The sequence below is a fragment of the Schistocerca gregaria genome, unplaced genomic scaffold (genome assembly GCF_023897955.1).
Source record: "Schistocerca gregaria isolate iqSchGreg1 unplaced genomic scaffold, iqSchGreg1.2 ptg000649l, whole genome shotgun sequence".
Taxonomy (NCBI): Eukaryota; Metazoa; Arthropoda; class Insecta; order Orthoptera; family Acrididae; genus Schistocerca; species Schistocerca gregaria.
In genome coordinates, this window is record NW_026062034.1 from 425,001 (window position 1) to 432,500 (window position 7,500).

At 54.7% G+C, this 7,500-nt stretch overlaps 3 non-coding genes across 3 annotated transcripts in view; all 3 read left to right on the plus strand.

Annotated features, from left to right (window-relative positions):
• Nucleotides 1-3,635: 3,635 nt before the first annotated feature.
• LOC126317856 (small subunit ribosomal RNA) lies at nucleotides 3,636-5,528 on the plus strand. Its single transcript, XR_007556967.1, has one exon. It is a non-coding gene; the product is annotated as a small subunit ribosomal RNA (ribosomal RNA).
• A 361-nt stretch (nucleotides 5,529-5,889) lies between these two features.
• LOC126317996 (5.8S ribosomal RNA) lies at nucleotides 5,890-6,044 on the plus strand. The gene has a single exon (XR_007557087.1). It is a non-coding gene; the product is annotated as a 5.8S ribosomal RNA (ribosomal RNA).
• Nucleotides 6,045-6,232: 188 nt separating this feature from the next.
• LOC126317936 (large subunit ribosomal RNA) overlaps nucleotides 6,233-7,500 on the plus strand; it is a 4,222-nt gene continuing 2,954 nt past the window's right edge. Inside the window, exon 1 of the ribosomal RNA XR_007557040.1 lies at nucleotides 6,233-7,500. This exon is cut by the window's right edge and continues 2,954 nt beyond it. This is a non-coding gene — a ribosomal RNA (large subunit ribosomal RNA).

The following is a 7,500-nucleotide window of genomic DNA, read 5'->3' on the forward strand; positions in this document are numbered from 1 at the left end:
TAGATGATTTATGCGAATGTCCCTATACGTGCTGTAAGACTGGGCACACAACGTGAATCGCACGTCAGCCAGACACTCGAACATGCACCACTCTCGGCCTGCAACGGAGACACACAATACGTAAACATCTGGAATGCGACAATGTCGAGTGCATCCTCTCTGCGACATTGCACCGTCGACACTATGATAACCAGAGCAGTAGGTCCACCTATAAAAGCACAATACCCCACTCCTCCGACAACTACCATTGCTCAGATAAACCAACACACATCCTACACAGAGGGGCACCAAATATCACCCCCCGCCCTCGTGTTATACCACATGAAAAATTGCAGAAGTGAGAGACACAGACCCGCCAGCCTCTTGCTACAAGCATCGAACCGACGTGACGTATCTGACGGTGACTCAGGCATCCGCGTACTGCCACCACTATCCACCCCCCCCCCTCTCTCTGCCCCCTTCCCACACAATACCAAATGTAACCAACTTTATCGCTTAACCTAACTGTGGCTGTACCACATTATCGCTTAACCTAACTGTGGCTGTACCACATTATCGCTTAACCTAACTGTGGCTGTACCACATTATCGCTTAACCTAACTGTGGCTGTACCACATTATCGCTTAACCTAACTGTGGCTGTACCACATTATCGCTTAACCTAACTGTGGCTGTACCACATTATCGCTTAACCTAACTGTGGCTGTACCACATTATCGCTTAACCTAACTGTGGCTGTACCACATTATCGCTTAACCTAACTGTGGCTGTACCACATTATCGCTTAACCTAACTGTGGCTGTACCACATTATCGCTTAACCTAACTGTGGCTGTACCACATTATCGCTTAACCTAACTGTGGCTGTACCACATTATCGCTTAACCTAACTGTGGCTGTACCACATTATCGCTTAACCTAACTGTGGCTGTACCACATTATCGCTTAACCTAACTCTGGTTGTACCACATTATCCCTTAACCTAACTCAAGTTGTCCCTTAACCTAACTCAAGTTGTCCCTTAACCTAACTCAAGTTGTCCCTTAACCTAACTCAAGTTGTCCCTTAACCTAACTCAAGTTGTCCCTTAACCTAACTCAAGTTGTCCCTTAACCTAACTCAAGTTGTCCCTTAACCTAACTCAAGTTGTCCCTTAACCTAACTCAAGTTGTCCCTTAACCTAACTCAAGTTGTCCCTTAACCTAACTCAAGTTGTCCCTTAACCTAACTCAAGTTGTCCCTTAACCTAACTCAAGTTGTCCCTTAACCTAACTCAAGTTGTCCCTTAACCTAACTCAAGTTGTCCCTTAACCTAACTCAAGTTGTCCCTTAACCTAACTCAAGTTGACCCTTAACCTAACTCAAGTTGTCCCTTAACCTAACTCAAGTTGTCCCTTAACCTAACTCAAGTTGACCCTTAACCTAACTCAAGTTGTCCCTTAACCTAACTCAAGTTGTCCCTTAACCTAACTCAAGTTGTCCCTTAACCTAACTCAAGTTGTCCCTTAACCTAACTCAAGTTGTCCCTTAACCTAACTCAAGTTGTCCCTTAACCTAACTCAAGTTGTCCCTTAACCTAACTCAAGTTGTCCCTTAACCTAACCCACGTTGTCCCTTAACCTAACCCACGTTGTCCCTTAACCTAACCCACGTTGTCCCTTAACCTAACCCACGTTGTCCCTTAACCTAACCCACGTTGTCCCTTAACCTAACCCACGTTGTCCCTTAACCTAACCCACGTTGTCCCTTAACCTAACCCACGTTGTCCCTTAACCTAACCCACGTTGTCCCTTAACCTAACCCACGTTGTCCCTTTGCCTAACATAGTTCACTGCTCGGAATCTCTGGTGTCGTTGTTATCCTCATGTAGATGTCTTGCGAGTGTTGCTTACTTTCCACATATTCCCGCTATCCACTGTCAATTGTACTGCAATAGGACTATATCGCCGCCCCCCCCCCTCTGTCCCCCTCTTTGTGTCTCTGTCCTCTCAAGCTGGTCGGTCTGGCGTTTGAGTGTTAAATGAGCCTCGCAGCTGTTCAGTTGCATTCAGATGTCGACGCCCTCAGTGTACGTCGTGGTATGGTCTGTGTCCATTGTCCGCTGATGTCGTGCGCGTAACCCACACGCTGTACCGATCATCGGTCGTTACGTACAGAGTGAAGTAGTGTGATACGTGTGACCGTACGCTGGCTGTGCCCAACGGTGTCGAATCTCAATTTCCATATGTTGTGCTCGATGCTACTTGTCTCGTCTCCCAATAACAGCTAGGTTGCACTGTGGTACGCCGTAGAGGCGTGTGGGAGGAACGTACGAACGCATTGTATGTCACCCTGGGTCGCTGGGGGTGGTGGTGCGGTGAGTCAGGTCAGGTCAGGTCAGGTCAGGTCAGGTCAGCGTGAGCCGTCTGATGTAGTGACGCGTGTATTCCGACTTTGTCGTATTGCCTCACACAAAGTGCTACCCTGGTGGACCGCGTTCCATATCTGGGACATGCCGCAGATGCCGGTTGACAGTGGATCGCGGAAGGGACATCGCATACGTGCGCGGGCCACCTTCCACGTGTTCTCTTCTGCACATGTCGCAGTGTGTATGTGGTCTGATGTAGCGTGTCGTGACACATGACATCCTGGCATGCAAGAATTGTTGAATTCGCAAATGTAGGTGGACATCTACGTTTACTGCCCAAGATACGCAAATGAACTGGAAATCCGTTGTTGAGCGGTTGTTCACGCTGGAGGTGAATCTGTGATGGCGACGATCGGTACAGCTATTAACCGGTTGTTTCAGCGGTACCCGCCACATCCACACACGTGACTAGGTCCATGTGGGTATGAAGCGATACGCGGCGGTGGCTTGGTGGGACTGTTCCCGGCCGGTGAAGGGGGGCCGCCCGGCGTGTTGGCCGCGCGCTGCGTGGGCGCACGCGCAACAGGCGGCTGGTGGGGGGCGCCGAGTGGCAGGAGCGCCAGCCGACGGGCCCGGCAGGCGGTGCAGCTACGCTGCGGCGCACCCTGCACGCGGCGCCTGGCGGCCAAAGTTGGTTCAGCCGAGCCCGGTGCGAAGCGCGGTGGACATCTGCAGTGTGCTGGTCTGATTGAGGACTGTGTGCGTTGAGGATGCGCCGCCGCCTGGCACTCGGCGCCGCGACGCCGTCTGCTGCTCGGTCGCCCCAGCGGTTCTCGCAGGTGGTTTGTATCGCAGTTGTGCGGACGTGTTGGCGCGTGCGCTGTGCTGGGAGAGTTCGCTTCTGCACCCAAGTGGGGCTTTGCCCTTGTGTGGCGCTGGCGTTGGAGCTGCCGGTCACCATAGGTGGCGCGTGTTGTCTCCCGCCGGCAATGCCACGACAGCACGCTCCCGGGCCTCTGTCGGCAGCGGCAAGCTCAGTTGGGAGCAAGGGTGTTCGCACTAAAACCGTCTACTCGCCTAACTCCGGGCGATTGCGCCTCTCTCGAAACCGACCAAGTACCTAGGACGGCGCTGCGCGCCGCCGGGACCTGAGAGGGTTTCGAGGTGTATCGTGCAGGGGAGCTCGGCCTCCTCCTGTTTGCAGAATAATTGAGCGGACGCTTGCGTGTTCGCGCGGGCCCCCGGGACACACTCCCGGGCGGCCGGCTGCTCAGCTCTAGTTGACGCAGCTCCCTGGTTGATCCTGCCAGTAGTCATATGCTTGTCTCAAAGATTAAGCCATGCATGTCTCAGTACAAGCCGCATTAAGGTGAAACCGCGAATGGCTCATTAAATCAGTTATGGTTCCTTAGATCGTACCCACGTTACTTGGATAACTGTGGTAATTCTAGAGCTAATACATGCAAACAGAGTCCCGACCAGAGATGGAAGGGACGCTTTTATTAGATCAAAACCAATCGGATTGGCTTGTCTGGTCCGTTTGCCTTGGTGACTCTGAATAACTTTGGGCTGATCGCACGGTCCTCGTACCGGCGACGCATCTTTCAAATGTCTGCCTTATCAACTGTCGATGGTAGGTTCTGCGCCTACCATGGTTGTAACGGGTAACGGGGAATCAGGGTTCGATTCCGGAGAGGGAGCCTGAGAAACGGCTACCACATCCAAGGAAGGCAGCAGGCGCGCAAATTACCCACTCCCGGCACGGGGAGGTAGTGACGAAAAATAACGATACGGGACTCATCCGAGGCCCCGTAATCGGAATGAGTACACTTTAAATCCTTTAACGAGTATCTATTGGAGGGCAAGTCTGGTGCCAGCAGCCGCGGTAATTCCAGCTCCAATAGCGTATATTAAAGTTGTTGCGGTTAAAAAGCTCGTAGTTGGATTTGTGTCCCACGCTGTTGGTTCACCGCCCGTCGGTGTTTAACTGGCATGTATCGTGGGACGTCCTGCCGGTGGGGCGAGCCGAAGGGGTGCTTTCGCGTCCCGAGGCGGACCCCGTTTAAATCCTACCAGGGTGCTCTTTGTTGAGTGTCTCGGTGGGCCGGCACGTTTACTTTGAACAAATTAGAGTGCTTAAAGCAGGCAAGCCCGCCTGAATACTGTGTGCATGGAATAATGGAATAGGACCTCGGTTCTATTTTGTTGGTTTTCGGAACCCGAGGTAATGATTAATAGGGACAGGCGGGGGCATTCGTATTGCGACGTTAGAGGTGAAATTCTTGGATCGTCGCAAGACGAACAGAAGCGAAAGCATTTGCCAAGTATGTTTTCATTAATCAAGAACGAAAGTTAGAGGTTCGAAGGCGATCAGATACCGCCCTAGTTCTAACCATAAACGATGCCAGCCAGCGATCCGCCGCAGTTCCTCCGATGACTCGGCGGGCAGCCTCCGGGAAACCAAAGCTTTTGGGTTCCGGGGGAAGTATGGTTGCAAAGCTGAAACTTAAAGGAATTGACGGAAGGGCACCACCAGGAGTGGAGCCTGCGGCTTAATTTGACTCAACACGGGAAACCTCACCAGGCCCGGACACCGGAAGGATTGACAGATTGATAGCTCTTTCTTGATTCGGTGGGTGGTGGTGCATGGCCGTTCTTAGTTGGTGGAGCGATTTGTCTGGTTAATTCCGATAACGAACGAGACTCTAGCCTGCTAACTAGTCGCGTGACATCCTTCGTGCTGTCAGCGATTACTTTTCTTCTTAGAGGGACAGGCGGCTTCTAGCCGCACGAGATTGAGCAATAACAGGTCTGTGATGCCCTTAGATGTTCTGGGCCGCACGCGCGCTACACTGAAGGAATCAGCGTGTCTTCCTAGGCCGAAAGGTCGGGGTAACCCGCTGAACCTCCTTCGTGCTAGGGATTGGGGCTTGCAATTGTTCCCCATGAACGAGGAATTCCCAGTAAGCGCGAGTCATAAGCTCGCGTTGATTACGTCCCTGCCCTTTGTACACACCGCCCGTCGCTACTACCGATTGAATGATTTAGTGAGGTCTTCGGACTGGTACGCGGCATCGACTCTGTCGTTGCCGATGCTACCGGAAAGATGACCAAACTTGATCATTTAGAGGAAGTAAAAGTCGTAACAAGGTTTCCGTAGGTGAACCTGCGGAAGGATCATTACCGACTAGACTGCATGTCTTTCGATGTGCGTGTCGTGTCGCGCAACACGCTACCTGTACGGCAGTGGCCGTGCGCCGCGTGCGGAACCACGCGTGCCTCTCAAAACTAGCGGAAGTGTTGTTGTTGTGTGGTACGAGCGCTGAAGCTCTGGAGCGGCTGGCCTGCGGTACCTGGCGCCTGGCGCCGGTTTTGAATGACGTTCGCCCGAGTGCCTGTCCGCTCCGGTGTGGAGCCGTACGACGCCCATCGGCTGTGAGGCCGTTGGACACAAAAAAATAGTGGAACAGGGGCCGTCAGACGCCTCAGTCCCGCAAATGCTACTGTCTTGAAAGAGACAGTGGGAGACTGAAAAGGAAAAGATCACCCAGGACGGTGGATCACTCGGCTCGTGGGTCGATGAAGAACGCAGCAAATTGCGCGTCGACATGTGAACTGCAGGACACATGAACATCGACGTTTCGAACGCACATTGCGGTCCATGGATTCCGTTCCCGGGCCACGTCTGGCTGAGGGTCGGCTACGTATACTGAAGCGCGCGGCGTTTGTCCCGCTTCGGAGACGTGGGAGTGTCGTGGTCGCCTGTGTGGCAGGCCGCGTCTCCTTAAACGTGCGATGCGCGCCCGTCGCCTGGCGGTTCGCATACCGGTACTTTCTCGGTAGCGTGCACAGCCGGCTGGCGGTGTGGCGTGCGACACCTCGTACAACGACCTCAGAGCAGGCGAGACTACCCGCTGAATTTAAGCATATTACTAAGCGGAGGAAAAGAAACTAACAAGGATTCCCCCAGTAGCGGCGAGCGAACAGGGAAGAGTCCAGCACCGAACCCCGCAGGCTGCCGCCTGTCGTGGCATGTGGTGTTTGGGAGGGTCCACTACCCCGACGCCTCGCGCCGAGCCCAAGTCCAACTTGAATGAGGCCACGGCCCGTAGAGGGTGCCAGGCCCGTAGCGGCCGGTGCGAGCGTCGGCGGGACCTCTCCTTCGAGTCGGGTTGCTTGAGAGTGCAGCTCCAAGTGGGTGGTAAACTCCATCTGAGACTAAATATGACCACGAGACCGATAGCGAACAAGTACCGTGAGGGAAAGTTGAAAAGAACTTTGAAGAGAGAGTTCAAAAGTACGTGAAACCGTTCTGGGGTAAACGTGAGAAGTCCGAAAGGTCGAACGGGTGAGATTCACGCCCATCCGGCCACTGGCCCCCGCCCTCGGCAGATGGGGCCGGCCGCCCGCGCGGAGCAATCCGCGGCGGGGTCGTGTCCGGTTGCCTTTCCACTCGCCGCGGGGTGGGGCCGTTCCGGTGTGCGGTGGGCCGCACTTCTCCCCTAGTAGGACGTCGCGACCCGCTGGGTGCCGGCCTACGGCCCGGGTGCGCAGCCTGTCCTTCCGCGGGCCTCGGTTCGCGTCTGTTGGGCAGAGCCCCGGTGTCCTGGCTGGCTGCTCGGCGGTATATCTGGAGGAGTCGATTCGCCCCTTTGGGCGCTCGGGCTCCCGGCAAGCGCGCGCGGTTCTTCCCGGATGACGGACCTACCTGGCCCGGCCCCGGACCCGCGCCGCTGTTGGCTCGGGATGCTCTCGGGCGGAATAATCGCTCCCGTCAGCGGCGCTTCAGCTTTGGACAATTTCACGACCCGTCTTGAAACACGGACCAAGGAGTCTAACATGTGCGCGAGTCATTGGGCTGTACGAAACCTAAAGGCGTAATGAAAGTGAAGGTCTCGCCTTGCGCGGGCCGAGGGAGGATGGGGCTTCCCCGCCCTTCACGGGGCGGCGGCCTCCGCACTCCCGGGGCGTCTCGTCCTCATTGCGAGGTGAGGCGCACCTAGAGCGTACACGTTGGGACCCGAAAGATGGTGAACTATGCCTGGCCAGGACGAAGTCAGGGGAAACCCTGATGGAGGTCCGTAGCGATTCTGACGTGCAAATCGATCGTCGGAGCTGGGTATAGGGGCGAAAGACTAATCGAACCATCTAGTAG